General features: G+C 43.1%; 1 protein-coding gene and 1 long non-coding RNA gene across 2 annotated transcripts in view; one reads left to right on the forward strand and one right to left on the reverse strand.

Annotated features, from left to right (window-relative positions):
- The first annotated feature begins 1,252 nt into the window (after positions 1-1,252).
- Positions 1,253-23,119, forward strand: part of HPCAL1 (hippocalcin like 1) — a 73,077-nt gene continuing 51,210 nt past the window's right edge. The window contains exons 1-2 of the mRNA XM_083607478.1: positions 1,253-1,492; positions 1,834-2,066. The gene's annotated coding sequence lies outside the window, so the exon portion shown is untranslated. The remainder of the gene's footprint in view (positions 1,493-1,833; positions 2,067-23,119) is intronic.
- On the reverse strand, positions 14,012-21,929 carry LOC310759846. The gene is made up of 2 exons (XR_014546563.1): positions 14,756-21,929; positions 14,012-14,725 (listed from the first exon to the last, which is right to left on the reverse strand). It is a non-coding gene; the product is annotated as an uncharacterized lncRNA (long non-coding RNA).

Below are 23,119 nucleotides of genomic sequence, written 5' to 3' on the forward strand. Positions count from 1 at the left end.
CAGGAAGAACCCACACCCCACAATAAACACCCTGTAAACCCCAGCGTTCCAAGACTACCCACCATGCTAGTCTTCATCCTGATGTGTTTCCACTTAATGATTTCAGGGCCAACTCGCCCATGAAGTGGATGGAGGCAGCTGCTTCAGGCAGCGAAACCGCAAGAGGTGGCACGCAATCTGTCCTGTTGCTGGCATAGAAGCGACAGTGGCACCAGCGGCTTTCAGTGTGAGATCTTGCAAGATCTCCCTGAAATTTCATGAGATCTTATGCACTCCACAGGATCTCACCAGAACCTGTTGCCACCACTGTGCAACCCAGGTAACGGAGGCTTGGGCGGGGGTAGAGCAAGGCATGGCACTTTCCCTGATTTTCTTCAGGTAGCAAAACAGGACACGCTGCCCTCGCATAACTTATCATTTCCCTTTTGTTGTTTGGCTGCTTCTTTTTTTCAAAAAAGGAAGGTGAAACACGGTGGGGTGGAGTGGAGTGGGAAGTAAACATGTAAACCAGGGATGGGGAACAATCCTCATCCACAATATGTGTCATTGCCTGCGGTACCTTCCTCAACCTGGTGCCCTGCAGATGGTGTTAGACTACTACAGCTCCCATCATTCTTGACCTCTGGCCATGGTAGCTGGATGTGATGCGAGTGGAGAGTTAAAAACATGGAGAGAAGGGGAAGGAATGACGGCAACAGATTTCCCATCCTTATCAACAACTGAGGGTGTGATGTTGTACGTGAGCTGCAATAGAAAGGCTAACCGCTATCGCTGCACTGCAGAACCGTTTCTGTTTTAATTGCCTTGCAGAATGTTAACTTGAAACCGTCGTCCTTACACAGCTCAATAAAGAAGCATCATTAATAAGGATTCTGGGGTAACAGGGCATGGACTGACATAGAATCATAGAACAGTGGAAGGGACCCTAAGGATCATCCAGTCCAACCCCTGCAGGAGTAAGCGGCTATCCCATAATACGAGATCAAACCTGCAACCTCGGCGCTATCAGCACTGTGCTGTGCTCTAACCAACTGAGCTATCCAGCTGGCAACCTTAACGAGCGAGGAAGCTACAGCCGTTTGCGCTGGGACTCCGAGGCAACGCGGCTGCCTCTGCACGGAGTCGAAAGCAGCCGGGCTTCTTCCCGGGCGCGAGCCGAGCTCACGCTGCCGCCCCCTCCGCCCCTGCCCGGCCGCTTCCTTGCACATTTGTTTTCCCACGCGGGCAGCGGCGGCGCACCAACTCCCCTCCGCCCTCCACTCGAGCGGCGGCAGCGAGTCACTTTTGTTTTTCTCGGGACTTCCTCGCAACTTCCTCCCCGCCGTCGGGCTGGGCAGCGTGGTATCTGCGGGGCGTGGAGGGCGATACCAAGCGCGGCGCAACAGCGGGAGGCGCCAACTCGCTCCGAGCCCCAGCCCGGCCGCTTGGCAGAGCCGCGCTGCCCCGTCCCTGCAGGCGAGCCCTCCCGCGGCGGAGGAGACACGGAGGGCAGGTGAGGAGAAGGCGACGCGGAGCGGGCGCGCGGGAGCCGAGAGCCGCCTTGCTAAGCCGCTACCCCTCCCGGGGCGCGCGTGGTCCGCCCCCTAATCCAATATGAGCGCGGCTTCTTTTCCCCGTCGGGCGTAAACCAGCGCGGAGGCTGCGAGCGGCTCCCGAGGGCTCGGCGCGCGGTAGTGCTTGGCTGTGCGCGCTATGGGGAAGTGAGCGCTGCTGGGCGCACGGCCCTTTTTACGCGCCTGGCAACTTCTGTCTCTCAGACGCACATTTCTTTCTCTCTATCTTCCTTCGCTTCCTCCTCCCCTCCCTTCACTTGGGCCGCTCGTTTCCTTTCAGGCTGCATCTGCTGCCGCCGCCGCTGCCTCCTCGCCCTTCCCGCTCTCCCTCGCTCGGCTCCCTTCCTCGCCGACGCCGAGGCGCGGCTGCAGCTGCGAGGGAGCAGAAGCCAGCCAGCGAGCGAAAGGCGGACTCGCCCGTCGCAAGCAACTCCCATCTTCCCGGTCGGTCTCGGGGCCCCACCGCGCCCTGCGAAGAGCGAGGAAGAAGAGCGCGCAGCAGCCGCGAGTCCGGTAAGGGGGCTTGGGAGCGGGCTGGCGGGGTCTTCGTCCTCTCTCGGCTCGGTTGTTTTCTGGACCAGCCTCTCGCCAAGGCGACTCTTTGAACCGAATGGGGAACTTTCCTTGGTTTTGCAGCCATGTCACGGGACTCGAACCGGAGGCATTGCATTTTTGCAGGTATCCTCGCGCAAAAAAAGAGAGATGCCCAGACTCGTAAGACGAGGCGGGGTTGACCGCTGTGGAGCGAGGTGTGTTCTCACAAGCCTCTGGGCCAACTTGAATTAATGTGACCAGTTCGGGGAGAAAAGAGCTTTTTCTCAGGCTGCCTTCCAGGATTCCTGGCAGCAGCTTTTATTCCACCCCCACCCCGGTGTGTGCTTGGTTTCAATTCATTTTGCAACAACGCTGTGGTGTTTTTGGCTGCCGCTTTGGGATTCGTGGTTGTTGAGGCAAACTCCTACAGTTCTCTCTTTCCTGAGAGAGACTTGGTTCACTAGGGAGATGAACGGCTCTTCCAACTTCGTCCTGCACCCGGGGGTGATGGGGGAAACCTGTGGCCCTCCCGATGTTATTGGGACTACAACTCCCATCACTCCTGACCCTTGAACGTGCTGGCTGGAGCGAGTTGGAGAGGCATATAGGTTCCCCACCCCTTTCCCTTATAGACGCCAGTACTTGGGGTACTTTCTCTACCCCTCCCCCATCCCCTGCTTTCTGAAAGGTGACAGTCCTTTGCTTTGGGCTGTAGGAAATAGAAATGTGTGGTATTTTTGTGACTGTGAGCATGCAAGCTGTCCCGTGCCGCAAAAGAATACTAGCGTTAAAGTTATTCAGTACCCACAAGGCTTGTGTTAAGGGTAGTTAATATTTGACTGGTCAATGTACAAATGCATAAATATTAAGCTGCTACTAACTTCAAAACAAAGACTCCTAGCTGCTGTTCTCCAAACTGTCTTGTCAAAACCTCTTGTCCCCCCCTTCCTCTTAAAACACAGATCTTGACTTCTTCCAGATGTGTATATTGATAAGAGAGACAGTTATAAATCTAGGGTTTGCGAAGGAAATTTCGATGAACCCTTGTAAACTGTTTCTGGTTGAATTGGCTAGATAGTTTATGGAGACAACATACCTGAGCTTCTGAAAAGATCTTTGACATTTGGAGTTTCTTAGGGAATGACATGTAAAATAATCCACTTGTCCTTTTCGAACAACTTTCCATACAAACAGATTTAACGACAGAATAAGCAGCAAAATGTAACCTGTCAGCATCTGAAATAACACTCTCCTCTCCTCGTGAGTTCGCATAACAGCTAGATGACTTTGCATCTCTCTTGAGGATATATCTCTAGCTTAAACTCATCTGCTTCTTATAAGTAGCACTAATTTCAGTGGAAACTATTTGAATATATCTGTACTTAGGCTCACAGCCATCAAGACTTGTTTGTTTGTTTTAAATGATTTCTATGCAGCTTTTTACTTACACACACAAAAAAGTGCCACGGTGCTTCACATCATTAAAAAAAGAGAAAACAATCCATCAGTAATTGAGTAATTTTACCCAGTATTAAGTCCTGCTCAGATCAGTGGAGCCTGCTGGCAAGTCTGTGTTTATAGCATTGTTATCCATAATATGTGTTCATGAAATATTGGCAGCAGCAAGAGAAAAGCTTCCATTGGGCATGTCAGGCAGTGCAAATGCTTCTTGCAGTGAAAGGCACTAGTCCAGTCCTTACATTAGCAACACATTCTGCAAGTTAAGGCACCATCTTGAGCTCGAACCTTCCAGTGTTTGAAATTAAGCTGTAGTGTTGGGAGCACAGGGAATGTCCTGTAAACCATTATTGTGATAAAGCTTGCCTTGCATGGGTTCTTGCCAATGTCCCGTCAGTGCTTCCTGCTGCCACTAAAAAAGAAAAGCCGTGACAACAGTTAATCTGCTATGACTTTGAAGTGCCCTGCCTACTGGTCTTTGAGAACTGCTTTCTGGCTTGTATGACTGACCCATGCCTGTTGCACACACATATAAATGCGCTTTTGCAAGCTCCAGACTGTCTGGGTGCAAGCCAATCCAAAAAAGGCTTTAACTGACTGAGTAGTAAACATCCTCCTTTTATCAGGGAAAATCCAACCTAGGCTTGTCCCACCTGCCCCTCAGTTGTCTGGATGTCCCTCCTCATGGCGCCTGTTCCTCATAAATTCTCAGATCTTGGTCTAGTTCCAGTCTTGATGTAGATTGTGAAGTCTTCCGGGGAAGGGTCCCTGTCACGTGTGAGTTTTGTATCGTATAACAGGCACTAAACAATTCTTTTGCAGGAGAGGCATGAAGAGGACCCTGAGATTCTCAATTTTAGTGTGTTGATAATTCAGTATGTCAGTTGCCTTTTGCACTTAGTGGTTGTGGTGCTTCTGTGCATCTCATACAAGCAAATTTAAGAATGACAGAGTCATCTTCTATCAAGGGGTACATGATTCAGTGGAAAGAGAATGTTCCAGAGAAGTAGACCTGAACTATAAGAAAGAAATTAGTTTGCGTCACATTTCTTTTCTGGCAGAGGCAGAAATGCTAGTTAGAAGTATTTGACCCCTATTAATGTGATGCTGGTGAGCATTTCCAGTACTTTGAAAATTGTTTTTAACTGCAAGAAAGTAACCATTTGAGTTTAATGTGACAGAAGATCTCAGAGCATTGCTTATGGATTTGTAATTTACTTGCTGAAATAAGATTTATCCCAAAGCAAAGTCAGTTAAAGGAGAAAATAGTTTAGCGTCAGTTCTTTCGAGCAAGGGAAACGCTTGCTGATTATAGCCCAACAAATCTGGAAAGTACCTATTTTGGGAGAGAATCAGTAGTTACATTGCCCATCCTTCCCCCCCACCCCCATTAAATCCTGTTGTAATTTTCTAATTTTGGAATACTTTGAAAAACTCTTTGTAATAGTGCAGTCCTATGCATGTCCACTCAGGAATAAGACCAAATAAGTTCAATGAGGCTTACTCCCAGGTGAATATGCATTTGTAAGCATGTGTGCTCGGGAGCAAGTTGCATTGAATTCAATTCAATTTACTCCCAGGTAAGTAGAGTTAGTGTCTGCTTAATGTGTTTTTAATATCCCTATGATCTTGCTTAATTTTGCAAAGGCTATAAATGAAAGCCATGCATTCTGCTCTGTTCACTTACTCCCACTGAAACCAGTTTGGGTTTCTGGTATATAACTGATTATAGAATTCCATCTGAAAACTAGCTTGCGGAAAATATTAATGCCTTAAGAAAGAAGATTTTGAATGTTCTGGGAAGTTGTGATATATTATGGGTGTTAATTTGTAGTAATTGGAATTGTTTTTCGTTACTGGATTGAAAGATCAATTATTTTGTTGTTATTCGGCAAGCTTTTAAGTTTCTGATATTTAATAATACTTCATCTTGAGTCAAAAATATATATACCTTTAGGGCATATGAGGCAATGAGAAGCAAGGGAGCTTAACCCTCAGTAGAGTTAATTTCTGCTGGCAAGATGTCATTTATCTCTTGCTCAGGTTGACCGTATGAGTAAGGTAATGTTGGCTACCCCTGGTGGCTGAGCTATAAATTCTTTACCAATGCAAAAAGGCTTTTGCATGCAGAAACCCATCAATTAAACTTCAATGAGTATTGTATGTTTTAAGTTAATTCTGGATTTTTCAGTATTCTGCCTGTTTGCAATCGAACAAATGTGCAGGACAACAAATGATCTTCACTCTAGCAGCTTATTGCTAATTGCAAATCTCTGTTGGCGTATTGATTTTACATGTGCTTGCTTGCTTTGATTGATGTAGTCCAAAGTCTTCCTCCAGTTGTCATCTCCCATACTACAGAGAAAAAGCGAAAGAAAAAAATTGTGAAAGAATATTAATGGGGTGGAATGCTTTCCTCCCCTCCTTCCAAGAGTAAAGAAAAAAGCAAACTCTAAAAAGTAACGGGAGGGAGAACTATTGATTGATTTCTACACATGGGACATGGAACATTCAGGTGCCTACTAATTTTGGCTGAACGTTCTTCTTTGTGATCTCTGAATTCATTAGTGCTGCGGCATTCATGTCTGAAAACTAAGTAGCTTTTTTCATAGGGGAAGTGCATTAATTCCCCCAGAGTGCACTATCTAGGGCAGGTAGTTCTAGCTAAAATATTACGTATTACTCATAATTGGAATAATGAAGCCTATCAGTCTTACAGGAAGCCAAACTGCCTACCAAAACGTGGGATAGTTCAGTCGGTAGAGCAGAAGACTCTTAATCTCAGGGTCTTGTGTCCAAGCCCCATGTTGGGCAAAAGATTCCTGCATCACAGGGGGTTGGGCTGCTAGATGGCCCTTGTGGTCCCTTCCAACTCTACAATTCTGTGATCTCTGATGTCTAACAAACAGAATACTTTGTTGTCTAGACAAAAACGGGCACCTTCCTGGTCAATAGAGGCAGGGTAGGAAACCTGTGGTTATTCAGATTTTGCTGGATTAAAACTCCATCCATCACTGACCATTCACCATCCTGGCTGGGGGCTAATGGGAGTTGGAACATTTGAAACTTCCTTACTAATGAATTGTACTGAGGAAAACACATTCTCCCCCACGTTGTAACTTCAAATGACTATGATGGTGTTGGGGACCATTCTGGTTGACCAACAGACTCTCCAGTCATAGAACCACTATCACGTGACTTTAAAACCACAAGAGTATGAGTAACCAAATTTACTTGACCACTCAGTTCTAACTACATCACTCCAGTTATAATATACTTTATTTTAATTAAAGTAGCTTTAAGAACTAACGCTAGGGTTCTGTGCACATGTTCCTCAGTTATTCTACATGGCTTTCCAAACGACTTGAGCTGCGACCCTTTTTCTCTGTCATATTGGAAATAATACATAAGTACCGTATTTTTTGCTCTATAAGACACACTTCCCCCTCCTAAAAAGTAAGGGGAAATGTGTGTGCGTCTTATGGAGCAAATGCAGGCAGGAGGCTCTGCTCAGTGCTCCCTTTAAAGAGCCACATGGAGCATGTGTGGGGCTCTTTGGGGCTTTTCCCCGAGGAGGGAAAAGGGCTTTAAAGAGAGCGCAGTTCTTGGGGGAGCCTTAGCCGCACACAGCCTCTCCCGGGCAGGGGGAGCTTTCATCCCCTGCCCGGGAGAGGCTGCGCACAGCTATCCCATAAGCCAGGGCAGCAAGCGGGATCGCTGCTCAGTGATTCTGCTTGCTGTCCTGGCTTCTGAGATTCCGAATATATTTTTTTTCTTGTTTTCCTCTTCCAAAAACTAGGTGTGTCTTATGGTCTGGTGCGTCCTATAGAGCGAAAAATACGGTAGCTCAAAAGGCAAATGTATACAAGCAACAGAAGACTTTGCAGGAATCTGAGTTCTGAATAACTCTGGGTCAAATTAAAAAATAAATAAATACTGGGGGGAAATATTTATTTCAGAAAACCAGGACACAAAGCATAGTTGAAAGTTTGGAACACACACACATACACACACATTCCTGCAGTTTCACACTGTCCTATTTTAGACATCAAAGGCTGGAAAATAAGGCAGACAAATACACAAGTTTGCAACATTCTTCCTTGGCTCACGATAAAAAGATCAGGGATTTGCCTTTGCTTTTCAAACTTAAGAGGTTTGGAAGTACATTCATCTGATGGGTGTAAAAAAAGCAACAATATTGACCAAAGCAGGAGCTGTGCATACCTCTGTGCTTAAGATAAATGAGATTATAGGGGCTTCTTTAATCGTTGTGGTCTTGCATGCTAATTGGAGTCTATCCATCCACAAGAAATTGTTTGACAGTCTTCTTAATCACAACAAGTTACATCTTATTTAGACAAATTAGATAGGAGATTAGGTAAAAGAAGGTGCCGCCACTCTAATGGGCAGGAAGGCATACCACTGTATTTTGTAAGAGGGAGGAAATCTTCCACTGTGGCTTTAAAGTGATTTCATAATCAATATAAATATTTTAAAGTAGTATAAGTGCATGCTGCAATTGTTTGCTGATAAAGAATTCAAATTAAAGCCAAATGCGTTGTGTACCAAGTGCAACATCCTTAGTTGCCAGAGCAACACACTGTAGTGTACTTTGTGAGTTGAAAAAAATTAGAACCAATAAGCCAAGAAAGTTTGGGTAGAGGCACTTTTAATGGCGTATCCTATCTGTAGAACATCTGGGGCCTGGTTAGCCTTGAACTTCAGTCTTCCGTGTAAATATACAGCAAGCAGGCCAGAACATGAATTGGATTTGTCATCAAGATGGCAGTATAATACCAATATGTTTAGATATTCAATGTGTGTGTGAAGACTTCTGAGAGTGACTGATAGGAATTTTAACAGTAAGTTGAAATGTGTGCAAAGAATAATCTGAGATTCAGTAGAAAAGTTGAAAAAATGGGAGAGTTCTGTATCTAATGGTCAAAAATGCACAGCAGACTCCTAAGTAATAGTCCACGCCACACCAACAGTGAACGAACCAAACCACATGGAGCACAAAATGCCTCAGACTTTAGCAGCAGTCAGTCATATTTTCTAGTAGTTCTGTATATCAGTGCGCACACTGTTGCAAGCACATCCTTTAAAAGGGGGGTGGGGAGCCGTATTATGAGCAGACCTGAATCAGATTCTCTTCACACATTACCCAGAGCTGTGAGGCCATGTGGCTCATCTCCCTCTTACCCATTACATGTTGAGTAATTTCTGAACTGAGGAGCATTTTCTATTCCTGTAGGCTCGCTGTGTGGTTTAGGGCCCTGTTTGAGGATTCTAAATATTTCACTGATAGAAAAAGCTTCCTACTTCAGAAGCTATCCTTCACCCCTGGAAGGGGATATTGAGTAACTGTGCAACCTCAGGGGCAGAACTAAATGTCCAGATTTATTGCCCCTTATAATCTGTGTTGCCCGTTCACTCAAATAACATACCAGGAAGGCTCTTGCACTGAGTCCAATGTGTAGACAACAGCATGGGAACGAAGAGAAAGGGAAATCTTGCTGGGAGGGGTGGGAGAGAGATTACCTGTATGATACACGGGGCCAGCCCTACTATTGGGTAGAGTGAGGCAGCTGACAATAGAGGAGAATGACGTGCATGTTCCATGCATAGCCTGGCCTGCATCTGATGCCATGAGATGTAGTAGATGTCTCTTTCCCATTAGCTGTGCTCTCTGCATCAAGACAAGGCCTGACTGGGGTGTTGGGAGAAGGTTCCTTGCTGGAGGCAAGGTAGGGGTTCAGGCTGTGCTCTGGTGAAGCGAGGAACAAACTGAAACTGAACCCTGATACTGAGCGGTAGAAGTAACAGTAGCAGCAATCACCTATTTGTTGGCAGCATTTATGCTGCAAGCTGCTGCTCTGTATATGAGGGACACAGCCTTCTTCTACTACAGGTCTTCCTGGGTTGCTGTCCCTGATTAAATTTAGCACACATTACAAGAGTTTTCATCTCGGCGGTGGTGCTCCTGCATTTGTATTGAATATAATGGGACATACGACCAGAGGAGGCTCTTGCAGTTTCAATATACTGCTTCAGTGTTAAACTTGAGCAATGGGAAGCAATGCCTGTGAACAGGAAGGAGTACATGGGACGAGCGTTGCACAACCACCTTCTGTTTGAGGTGTGCCACCCATACTGCCCTGACAGTTTTTCTGGGCTGCTATATAGACGGGGAGATGGCATGTGTGAGTTGCATCAGATCTGCATGTCAGGTCCTGCTGAACCCTCTGCAAATGAGCTGTAATGTTTAATCTCTTCTATGAAACAAAACAAAACAAAAAACCTTTACTGCAAGCAAGCTTGGCAGCTAGATTTCTGTCAAAATAACAGATACTATTTTCCTTTTTTTTTTTTAGTCAGAGATCTAGGGAATGGCCAGGATAAGGAAATGCATTTTGCCGAGGTCATTCATTTTTGGCATGTATATTGTATAAACTTCATTTGGAGTTTTTGGTTGGGAATATGGGCAGAGGCATCTTCTTGAGCCACAAATCAGGTGGGTGGGTGGGTGGAAAGCAAAGTCAGCCTGGATTTCCATGATTTTTAAGTTCATTTTGGGTATGAGCATTCATTCTGCTTTACTCCCTTTATTTCAGTTTTACATAAGTGTGTTAAATATTATTCCTTTGCTAACTGTTTGCATGTGTGAGAGAACCCCGGGTGGTTTCCAGCTGCTATAATATCTGCAATCAGTCTTAACTTTACTCAGCTGGCTATGTTGTTGTTGTTATTTTGTTCTTTTAAGTAACCTTTCTGTAATAGTGTATTATTAGAATTTGCTTCTGCATGTTGTTGTTGGCCTTGCATTTTATATCTCTGCACGGTAAAAAGCAGCTGTTTCCGCTTGGTCTCCTTTGGAGGTTCAGTTCACTGTCTTGTGTATGTGTGAGGGATGCCCACCATTTCACCCTCTTGTTCATTGCATCTTCTCTGGCCTTCTTCTGTAGCTACATCGTGGCAGCCTATCCCATCCAGCTGATCAGTTTAGTCTACCCGAAGCCTTTCTCATTACAGCTTTCCATGCCTCCCAGGGCTCTTAAGATGTGCGCTAAATTCACCGTAGGTTACAGAATGATTTGGAATGTGAGAGTGTATAGTAGAGCAGTCTTCAACCTTTTTATACCCGGGACCACCCAGTTTTAACCCAAAACTGTTTGGTTTTAACCTAGACATGCGTGGGGGGGGGCTTTCTGAATCTTTTCCCATACAGTATATTTGCATTGTTGCAGTGCTCCTCTTGCAACCCACCTTAGATCAGGCCATGGCTTAGCAGTGTATCCTGACCTACCAGTTGAAGACCAGTGAATTAATATAAAAAAAATTGTAATACGTTAAATCTATGAATGCACACCCACTTTCCCCACTGAGGATTCCATAGCGTTACAAAACCTTGCCGTGACACAGACAGCACAGAATAGAAAGAGAAGTGAAAGACGGATGGGAAATTGATAGGAGCAACCTCCTAGAACACTGCTTGCCCTGCAATCCCATGATATTTACTCATAAGCAAGTCTTCCTGGGTATAGTGGAGTTTACTTACAGATAAACGTGAATAGGATTATAGCCCTGATAGATAAATAGGAAACAAAATGTGACATTCACCATTTTCACCTCTCCTGTTCTAATTTTCTGCAATTGGAGTTTGTGCGTGCATTTTCAAAAAAAGGAGACAATGGAACACGAGCATATGTTTTCCTAACAGCCACAAATTATTTCTAGTGTACACAGTATCTGGGTTTGTATGTAATGAAGATAATTAAGCAATAGCACCCCTTTCTGGCACCCCCTTCTCTGATGGTGATAAAGCTGTTAAAGAGTGTGAATGGAAAGAGCACAAAAATCAACTGCCTTGCAAAACAGTCCATGTTGAACTGCTGAAAATGAGTGGATTGAGAACTCTGGACTTGGTATGCTGTGACTTCAACATAATGGCCTCCCCCACATACCCACGATGTTGAACAAAACACTCATTATAATGATATGGGCTCTCTTTGCTACTACCTCCTAAATGTGTAGGCATGTAAAATCTTATAAATGTCTACACTAGATGATTTACTTGTTGAAACAGTATTTTCTGAGCACTGTAGCCAAGAGCTAACTGCTTGGCTGTCTTCCACATGATATTCTTGCAGAGAAGCTGGTAAAATTTGGTCTGGGTGTGGTAACTGCTAGGTGTATTTGTAGCTCCTTCCTTTTTAACATGCAAGATGTACTTGCATGTAATTGTGAGGGGTGCATCCTTCTAGGCCAGTGATGGCCAAACTTGGCCCTCCACCTGTTTTGGGACTACAGTTCCCATCATCCCTGACCACTGGTCCTGTTAGCTAGGGATGGTGGGAGTTGTAGTTCCAAAACAGCTGGAGGGCCAAGTTTGGCCATCACTGTTCTAGGCAGTTCAGGCAATTGCAACTCACATTGCAACTTCCCTAGGGGGAAGGGACAAATCTCAGTGTGGTTTGCATGCAAAAGGTATTGCATTCAGTCACTGGCCTCTCTTGGGTAGGGTTGGGAAAGACCTTTCTCTGAAATCCTGGAGAGAGCTTCCAGTCACTGTAAGCAATACTAAGCTACAAAGACTACTGGTCTGACTTGGCTTAAGGGAAAGCTTCCTATGTTCCAAATATTGTTGGGGGGAAATGTGGCTGATAGGCCCATGTGTTTCCACAGCATATAAATTTTATTGTCGTGTGTAAAATGGCCCCATGGTTCAGTATCAGATTCATTTTCACCCCTTGTGCTATGCAGTGTTCTGCCTAGAACTACAATATGATGTTTATTTCAAGCATTTCTCCTTATTTTTGGGTCTGTTCCTTATTTCAGAACGGCATCAGACATGTCTGTTCAAACTAAATTTGAAATCGTCAATTTCATAGGGCAACCTGAATTTTGGATAGGCGGCGAAGGATAGGGTTGTGCAAAGTTCTTACTGGTTAAGCTGAAAACATAGCAATGGAAGCTGTTGAAATATTTAGTCTTTCTTGTTTTAAAGTTAGTTTCAGCTGCAACCTTAAGGGTCATGCTACTTGGCATCCTGGAGCAGAAACTGTCCCAGTGGCCTGGAACATTTTACAGCAGCTGAGTTAAGTGACGTGTAAATATTTCAGCATGTGAAAAGTTGGAAGGCTACTCCTGACCCAGTTAATGGCTGTTTCAGAAAAGTTCTTGGAATTGGCAGGCTGTTGCCGTCGATCCTCTGCCTCTTAGAAGCAAGCGCCATGTAAAATGGGATTTGCTCCTAATTAATAGTGGTTGCTTGGGATGAAAGCATTTTTAGTGCAGAAGCCAGAAAAGAAAACGTGGATGGAAAGGCGTGTGGGAATGTTTTCCCAAAAGAAAAAAGGCAGAGTCAGAAGAAAGCCAGAATCATTGTTTGGGGTGTCAATATTCATTTATTGTAATCTGACTTTGAAGACAGTACAAATGCTACTGTATTGCCAAGTAATAGTGAATTAAGTCAGACCTCAAGGAGGAAGAGTAAACCTTTTTTTATTGCCATTAATAGGAAAATTGTGGTACCAGAAGGTAATGAAATGTATTTATGCTTTAAATTAGGAACTAATTAATTCCTCCTTCCCTGGCCTTGGAGAAAAAAATTGTTTTTCCTCAGAGTGATTAAAAACACACACCCTGGACAACCATGACCTGCTTATTCACCTTATTCCAGCTCAGTACATTCGGTTGCAATAGAACAGGTATGGCTAACCTGTGCCCTCACAAGTGCTTGTGGCCTGCTCCCCGCCATCATCCCTGACCATCAGCCATGTTGTCTGGGGCCGATGGGAGCTGGAGCACCTGTGAGGCCGCAGGTTTCCCCATCCCTTCCATAGAACTCTCTGGAGACTTTCTGGGACAGATGCAGTCCCTGCAATCCCTTTCCCCTCCTTGTTCCCTTGTTTGGGATTTACTGCACATACAGAGAAGAGAGGACTCCATTTCTGAAGTTTTTGACATGGCAACACTAAGCATTGTGCTTCTACCTCTTCCCGTGCCTCTTGCCATGCTTCATATATTATTCCCAGCTTGGGTAAAAGGTATAATCTATGTATGGAAAGCCTGCATGTGTTCTGCAGTGTAGATTTTGTATGGGAAGTGGCTTTTGCAATGCTAGTACTGACCAGCTATTGCACTCTGATTGAAAACTGTTTTGCTGCGTGCCTTGTTAACAGTATGTTTGGGTTTGCTTATTTCTCTTCTCTGCCCCATCCCATCTCATCTTCCATTTATCTTTCTCCTTCAACCTGCTTTTCTTCAGTGATGGACAAGTACCATCCGCCATCAGAAATATCAGTTTTTGGAATTGGCTTGAGTATTTTAAAATGAAGACCTATTATTTCAGAGCCTCTTTGGAATTTCATGGTCTTGTTTCTCCTGATTGATAGCAAGGCCTGTTTGATGAAAGGACGCGGCCCCATCAACCCAGTGCTTCTTCAGAGGGGCCGCACCGCTCTTTCCTTTCCCTTAAAACAACCATGGCACTGAGGACAGCAGAGTCTCACAATAAGGAAGGCTGACCCAGAGCCTCCACTATGTCCTAGAATGCTGCTGCTGCTGAAGCAGCATCCCAAATGTTAGGACCCCTGGGAAGCATAATGAATTATATATTGTTTTAAATTGTGCTGTTTTCTGTAACCCTGCCCTCGGACCATTTGGCGAAGGGAGGATAGTAAGCATAACTTATATATAAAACAAAAGGCACCCTAACTTCTTTCCCAAAGGGCAAAGAGAGGCGGGGGGGGGAACGACAGCTGTAGATTATACCTTAAAGGCTTATTATGATGAGCTTCTCAAAACAAATAACTCACTGCTTGGATCAGCCCCAATGTGGTTGGATTTAATAGAGCCAAATAAAGCTGTTCAGCCAAATAAACTGGCCTGAAGGGTGTAGCACAAAGGGTTTTGGCTATTATGCACTCAGGTTTGGCCAGAAGGCTGGTGCAATGTGATATTACAAATGCGGAATGAGAGTGCTACAGAAAGGTCAAGTCTTATATAGGCAGAAGCTGTGGGAACTTCCTCTAACAGAGCTCACTGTTTCTAGCTCCTTTCTCCTTTCTTTGGTTGTTTTTTTTTTAAAAAAAGATGTCCCCATAGCAGCTGCTGAACCTGCCACAGAGTATGACGGGGCATGCAGTCTGCTCTTCACTGAGCAATCCTGACGACGTCTTCACACACACACACACACACACACACACACACACACACCACACACCCCAGTGTAATAATTTTATCCATTTCTTGGCTTTTCAGACCTCCCGTCGTCACCCCTGTCGGCTTTTGGTTTCCACAACAGTCTTAGAAGTTCAGTTGTGTACATGAAATGCATGTTCCAACTAATTGTCGGAAGGAGTTGAGAGAAAGAATTCTCACAGTGGAAGATTTGGGGTGCCTTTATGAACTGGTGCCCAAACAATTCCCTGAAACATTTTCTGCTTTGGAGCGGAAAATAGCAGTAGAGGCAGAGTTGCCTATTTGTACCATACACAAACCCTCCCTAGACAGTAGAGCATTGTTTCCCAAACTTGGGTCTCCGGCTGTTTCTGGACTACAGTTCCCATCATTCCTGACCACTGGTCCTGCTAACTAGGGATGTTGGAAGTTGTAGTCCAAAAACAGCCGGAGACCCAAGTTTGGAAAACGCTGCAGGAGAGGATCCACCTAACTGTGGAAGACCTGGTTTACAAATCCTCAAATATATTACAAATACACTTTCCTCCCTAAAAAGTTCACTTGACGCCATAAAACCTTTAGTAATACTGTGTCTCCTTAGTACACCATCAGTGATTCAGATATTGTGTGATAGCATTCTGCTGCTGCTTCCTCAGTCTCTTCCTTCCACAAAATGCCCCCGCTAATCACACAGACCATGCTGACACCAAATTGTCCTTTTCTGCAATTTCAACCAGGACCCTCTGACCAGTGACCTCCATGTCTGTAGTTTCCACATCGCTGGCCTATAGCTATGAGCCAAGGGAGTGTCCATTAAGTGGCCTATCAGCACTTGACCTTTGGAATTTTCCTGTCTAGAATATAAGCTGATAGGTTGGACTGTAAACCAGTAAGGCCTGCAACAGCTTCCTTATAACTGTAGCAACTGATCATTAGCAGGCTACATAACAAAGTAACAGCCAGGCTTCAGCTACAGGTAATGTTTTCGCCTCTCATTTCTGTCAACAATATCACATTCGTAACATTCATTGTCATGCAGCTGCTGAGATTATTCTCACCCATCTCTGCAGGTTCAAGGTTCAGAGACAACAAGAGTTCACAGAAATAGTTGATACACTTGAAATAAGCCGAACTGCACCTGCATTTCTACAGAGTTGGACGCTACTGTCTTACAGCCATACAAATTTTAAGAAGAGAATTCTGTGATAAAATCAAGATTGTAGAGTACAGCGCCATTAATTGCAAAATCATTACAGTTAGCACTGTGGAGTACTTTAATATATGTTTATAAATGCATGCATACTGTACTATTATAGGCAGGTGAATAACATGCTACAAATATTTTCTAAAATCATCTTCTGTTCAGCAGTTCTCATCTGAAATGCTCTCTCTGGTTATTTTTAAATCTGTCGCTTTCCAGATGTTCCAAACTATGAAATGGCTGGTTTTTTTATGACTTTCCTATTCAAGTTAACAGAAATTCATTTAGACCTTTCAATCTAATTTTCAAATGTTATTTAATTGAGATTCTACTTGGAAAATTTTATGGTAGCCGATTAATTTCCTACTTTCCCTCAATTTCTTCCTCCCCACAAAGCTGTTATTACATTTTATCTGCTGAAGAAATAACTGTGGCAGTTAGGTTCCTGGGCAACTGGAATTGCAGTTGATTGGGAAATGATAAACTTCCTGAGTAATTAATGTGCATAGATATAATTGTGTTAACCTTATTGGAAATGCTTTAACATCAAAAAATGGAAAATCAAATTAATGGGCACAGTTCTATTGTATGCTGCCTATTTACTCTCCCCCATTGGCCCCCTTTCTTCCTTGGTAGTTGATCTATTTATTTAACAGAATTTGAATATTGCTTAAATAAAACGTCTGAATGGTTCGCAAGGAACTACAGTATGCTGCCAACTGCCAACTAACAAATATATTGTAGCCTTAGTAGAGAAAGAAGGAAAATAATAAATCTCATGTGTGATCTTCAAAAGCTGAAGGATGTGACTAAATGAGATGTAACGCAGCATTACAACATTTTACATGAACTACTTCTGAAGAAAGTGGTTTGAGGGAAGTATCAAGTTCAGTATATTCTACGCAGTGTAGTAAGTGGCTTATACATTTATATTTTATGTAAACCTCTTAGACGTTTTGGTGATTAAGGGGTATAGAAACATTGTTAAATGCAAAAGTGGAGGGTTACCATAAAATATATTGAATCAGTTTTCACATAGTAAAACAGGCACAGAAAGGTTCTTGGTAGTTACTGCTAAATATTTAGAGACCAACGAGAAAAGCTGGTAGGAAATGAGGTTTTTTTTTTTTTGTTGGTGGTAATATTAGCATAGGTTTACTCCTTCTGTCGCTCTGCTTGACATATGAATATATGAAGTGGGCTTACTCCAAGTCAGACAATTGGTTCAGCAAGCCTCAGTGCTGTCTACTCTGACAGCAGCTCTCTGAGGTCTCATTCAGAGAGATCTTCCCCTGCACTGTTTCCTGAGATGCTAGGGATTGTACTTGCATTTATATATGCAATGCTTGTGCTCTGCATCATTGAGCTAAGCGCCCAAGAAGAGCAGAAAGAGGTCCAAGCACCTGTTTCCCCGATGAACATGTTTGAAGACTATGAAATCTATGTAATGCATTCCATTGGCCGAGTTTGCTAGCCATGGTGATATTGCACAATATTAGAACCATGCCAGTTAATGTATATGCAAGTTCAAGTTACGTGGAGGGCTCCTCATTCCCAAGGAGTTTATATTCTAAACAATAGGAAAACAAGTGGGGTTGTGAGGAAGAGATAGACAAGGACAGGGGCAGGAAAACGTGTGCAAATTCCATTACATGTAGTTGAAACCTGTCCTGAAAGATAAGCCAAAAGTCACACAAAGAAATGTGGTTTTGAGGAGGAATTTGAAGGAAGCGGGAGAGGTTGACAGAGTTGCTTCATCCTGAACCTCCTGAATATTTCATCTTGCTGTGATGATGGATTGAGCGGCACAGAATTTTATTACATAATGCAAGGTTGAGGAACCCATGGCCTTGTAGGTGCTGGACTCAAATTCCCATCAGCGCTTGCTAGCATGACCAGTGGTCAGGGATGCTGCTGCAGCCAGGCAACATCTAGAATGCATCAGGTCCGCCCCCCCCCTTGTGGGGTAAGATCAGTTCCATGGTAAACAACAAGTCAGCCTATCCTTCTGAAGCATAAGAAAACTGTATCTGATGTCAGAGCATGTCTATTTAAAATGCTGCTGTGGAATGTCTGATTATACAATTCAACAGTCATGAGTTATGCAGTGAATAAAGCTTGCCTAAATCCACATGTCTGTCTTAAAGGATTTGTTGCTGTTTCTTATGGGAGTAGTTCCATAAAGCTGTGTAATCTTATGAACGCACTCTTCAAAGACAGCTCCAATAAATCCTTGGGCCATACTTCCAAATAAATGTTTGCCACAGGATTTTTGTAATTGGTAAACATTTTAATAACGTGCCTATTTAAAAATGGATGCTTTTTCCTAAGTATGTGGTGTTAATTTTAGATTGGGGGCTAAATGCCCTGTACAAGAAATCTTTTCCCTGGGTGGCTGTAACACATTGAGCATAAAAGGGCGGTTATGTGCTAACCTTTTCTTCTTCTTAAAGCATCTGTTAGTAGTGTTGACTCACGTTATCTTACAGTAGCTTAAAGAAGCAATCCTCCCCTTCTAACTTGAAGGGCTTCCTGCCCAAGTTCATGAAGCTAAATGTGGATAAGCATCAATAGGGCCTCCACTGCTTTGCTTCAACGCACTTAAATTTGAGCCTGACCAAGCAGGAATGTTGCTGGTACTTCTCTTTGAAGCCATCCATCTTTTCCTTGTAGCTGCATGTTATATGAACTTATCAAAGATGGGGGAGGTTCTGTGTTTTTATAGCAGTATTTAGACGGTACAATTGAAAGCCAAGGCTTGTTTAATTTTTATCAATGTTTGATTGACCATTGATTTGCAGTATTTTATTATTGTTAGCTAAGAAGACACCACAATGTCTTATTAGCAAAAATCGAAAGCTAGAGGCAAAATAAAATTGCAAATGGCCATGCAGTTAAGCTCCACAATCTCAGCGTGATCACCATAAAAATAACAGTGCCAGCAAATGGCCTCAAAGTTGCGGCAATAAAATCAACAATTAAATACCTGAGAGAAGATATTGATGCTGGTTCTGAGATGGTGGCAAAGATGGGGCCAGGCAGACCTCTTTGGGAAAAACTTTCCACATCCAAGGAGCCCCCTCTTGTGTCCTCACTTCTGCTGGAGGGAACATTTTTGCAGGAAGGGTCTAAGTCTAATTATTAAACTTTCTGTGTAGTATGACTAGCTTTTGATATTTTCTTAGAGCCTCTGCAGCCTGGAGACAGTTCATGAATCATTATCAGAAGCTTTGGTTTAAAATTCATTAACACTGTACTTTTGCTTTCGAAGAGCAAACAGACTTGAAATGAGGTATATTAGATGGGATATTTAATAACAAGATTTGGTGTTGCTGAAATACTGTGTGAATCATACTGTTGTCTGTCTTTCTTTAAGCATGTGCACACAGAGAGAGAAACATAAAGTAGTCACATGCCTGATACCTTTTAGATTTCCTCTTCTACACAACTGTCAAAAACTACAGAAAAATTACTCTTTTGTTATGGGAATATTGTATATTCCAATGGTGCCATGGTAGACTCTGTACCCAAGCCTTAATAGCTGGTTTATCTTACTGGAAGTCAGTGAAATACTAACACTACCCTTTTCAAGAAGTTTTGTTTTTCTATGGCATCTGCTCTGGAGAAAGCTGTTTCAATCCCATGCAAATTGGTACTGTCATCTGATGTTAACTAATCATTTTAAAGGAACAAATTATATCACTTGCATTATTTGTTGCTGTTGGGAAGACTGTGTTTTCTTGATTTTATGTGCCCCTTGATGAATTGGTTAAAATTGTATTTCGCTTGTACACAAGAGATGTGTGTGTTGTGCCTTCATATCCCCCTGATTTCAAGAACAATATACTTAATTCATTGATATTGATATCTAAAGTAAAAGGTTTACCTTTCCACCACAGTAGTATGTTTTTATCTACTTGAACTGGTATGCTTTCAAACTGCTAGGCTGGGACAGAGCAACGGGAGCACACCCTGTCACACGTGGATTCGAACTGCCAACCTTCCGATCGGCAAGCCCAAGAGGCTGAGTGGTTTAGACTAAGGTTACCAGACGTCCTCATTTCCCAGGGACAGTCACCTTAGTTTACACCACAGTGCCACCCGTGTCCCTATTGATGTCTATGTCCATAGAGGTGGGTTAAAAATACCAGAATTTATTTAATTCCCCAGCAGTGAAGTGTGTTAATAGGACACACTTTTCTGTGAAGGTTGTTATTGTTCTGTTGTATTTATTCTGTGTATTTGATTTTAAATGGTTGGCACGTTGTGTGATATTTTATATATTTGTGTTGCTTTGAGGCGTGTTATGTAGAAAACAATCACTAAATGCAATTAATAATAATTGGGGGTGGGGGTCAGTGAAACTGACAGGTGCACTGTGGTAATGTAACATGAATATGGCTTGTTAATTATTAGGTTATAGGAATTTAACAGCCTTACAGAGTTTTTAGCAAACCTATTTGTTTTGTTTATACTATTCATGTTTACACAGTCATGCCTGACAAATTGTTTTGTAGTGTCCTAGATTATTGCATTTTAAAATAATACATAATGAAGCTTTTGTGGCTAAGAGATTTCTTCCCTACATAGTTTTCTTTGCGGATTTTCTTTGTGTAGCTGGCTGCAAACAAGACGTGCAATTAGTGTGTGCCCTTTGGGTATTTGTAATGTGTTTCAGGGAAGCACTTTGTAGTGTCATTCATTCAGGTAGCACATAATAATGTTCAGCCATTGCAATAAGCAAGTAATGTGAAATGGTATGAGTAGATTGGAGAGAGGGGAATTTGAGGGGACCGGAACAAGCAGCATAAGGTAATGATAAAAACTGACAAGGGTTTTTTAAAAAGTCTACAACATTTCAGTTGTCACTGTGATGAGAAATAAGTATCAAGATGGATTTTAAGCTGCTCTGCAGGTTTACGCTTGGCTCTTGAAATAGTTTGCATTTGAGACTACTGCTAACAGGGTAGATGAGGAGGCTGACAAGCAAAAACTAAAGTATTAGAAATAAAAGAAATAACTTGGAAACTTGGAGTATGTGAACGAAGTTGAAGGCTTGGAAAAGAGAAGAGAGTTTGTTTGTTTTTTTCAAAAACCCTGAATAATTTCCATACATGGGAAATTGGACTGGCCGGGTTGTAGAAAGAGAAAGTCATTATAATGAGTATCAGTGTCTTACAAGTAACAAATGGCTGAAGAAACCCAAGGCCTGTTGTTTAAATGTGAGATAGAGCGTGTAATAATGTGAACGGTGTGAGATCCTCTGCATCAAAACATGATTCTGTTTTGAACCAGGTGACTTCTTCTGGGTGTAGATAGTTTAGTATGTCAGAGATAAAGTGCTTAGGTGGGCACCATGTCTGTGAACATTATAGAGCCCAACTTAAGTAAGGCATTGGGTGTGGGGAATGCTGCACAGGTAAGATCTCTGCTGCCTTGGAACCTTGTATCTTGAGCTAGTTGTGACTTCACATTGCCTAAACTTCCTATAGAATTTTATATAGCAATGGAAAAGGGGGTGTAAAGTATGACAAACCATTGCACTGTCATTTAATGACTCCTTGGAGGTTACAGGATTTTAGGTAATTTTACTAGATTTTTATACAAGAATGAGACTTGAACTTTGAGTGCTCTTCCCACACTTTCTTCCATGCATATTCCATGTAAATTCCACTTTGCATTAATAATAGTTCCCTGTTGTATCTGAACTTGAACTTAGGGAATTTAGATGGTGGTTCTAACAATGGATAGTTTTAAAGAGACCTGGATATTAAACCAGAGGTTTCAGGAACATGAATGCAAAAAATAGGAAATATAAATAGGTTTTAAAAACCAGTCCACTCCATTCTTAATCTTTGTGAACCCTGCAAAGTTGTAGGGTTGTGTGTGTGTGTAGATGCTTGGAGAGGAGTTGGGGACATTACCACTAATTCTCCATCACTTTTTTTATTTTACTTTTCTAGCATTGTATTAGCATTCACAAGTATATTTATGACTGAGTACTTAGGGACTGTAGGGACGGGGTGGCGCTGTGGGTTAAACCACAGAGCCTAGGACTTGCCGATCAGAAGGTCTGGTTCATCAGAAGCGGCTTTGTCATGCTGGCCACATGACCCTGAAGCTGTACGCCGGCTCCCTCGGCCAATAAAGCGAGATGAGCGCCGCAGCCCCAGAGTCCGTCATGACTGGTCAGGGGTCCCTTTACCTTTACTTACGCATTGTAAAGAACAGGATGTGACGGACAGTCTCTCCTGGTGATCCAGCAACTCATGAGATCTGGTGAGACCATCAGCCAAACAGGGGAGAGGGTGTGGAATTTAAGTTAGTTGCTGACGGTTTCACAGTGGGATAGGAACTTTGTCTGGGTGGGCAGACTATCTGAGTGCAATCAAATATGGACTTCCTGTCTTGAGGCAGTGCAGGCAGGGGTTGTTTGTGGGATCAGAAAGTGAATTGGCTCTGTTACAGATAAGGATTGCCTGTGGGCAGGCCAAGTTCTGATTACCTGAGTGGGGTTAGCTAGGCAGGGCAACCAGGTTTTGATTCCCAGTGGAGAGGTTAAATCCTAGAAGGGGCTGGCTGGGTGTTGCTGGTTAGAACACAGATAACCCGTGAGAAAAGTCTACCTGAGACTTGGTTTGATAAAGTGCACTGTTTAAAAACTTACCTGTTTTTAACAAGTTTTGAGCCTTACTTACGAAACCATCAAACGTAATTAAATAAATATACAGTTCTGTTCCAGAAGTGCCTCCTCATATTTTGAACCTCTGACTGGGGAGTGGATGCTGGGCATCCTTCACAGAAGTTTAGAATATTTCTGCTGTGAGATCGTAAATGCTACCACAAACAGTTAAATGAACTCTGCTTTTGAATACAAGGGAAGTTTTATCTATTCGCACACCCAAAATATTGGCCAGCACCCATCTTCAGTGAGGGATGTTTGTCCCACAAGGGCTTATGTTGTAACAGGGAAGTATGGTGAGGAAAGACCGTGATGATGTGTCTTTGATTGCTATTCTACAGGATGATTTCTAGCTTTAATTTTAGCTTTTATACATATATATGTTTGGGGTCCTCAAGTGCATGCATAATGGCTGTTTCATCACATTGCTGCATTAGGAATTGTGGCATAGAATCATAGAATTGCAAAGTTGAAAGGGACCCTGAGGGTCATCTCATTTAACCCCTG

This window comes from Podarcis filfolensis (assembly GCF_964270895.1).
Source record: "Podarcis filfolensis genome assembly, chromosome: 3".
NCBI lineage: Eukaryota > Metazoa > Chordata > Lepidosauria > Squamata > Lacertidae > Podarcis > Podarcis filfolensis.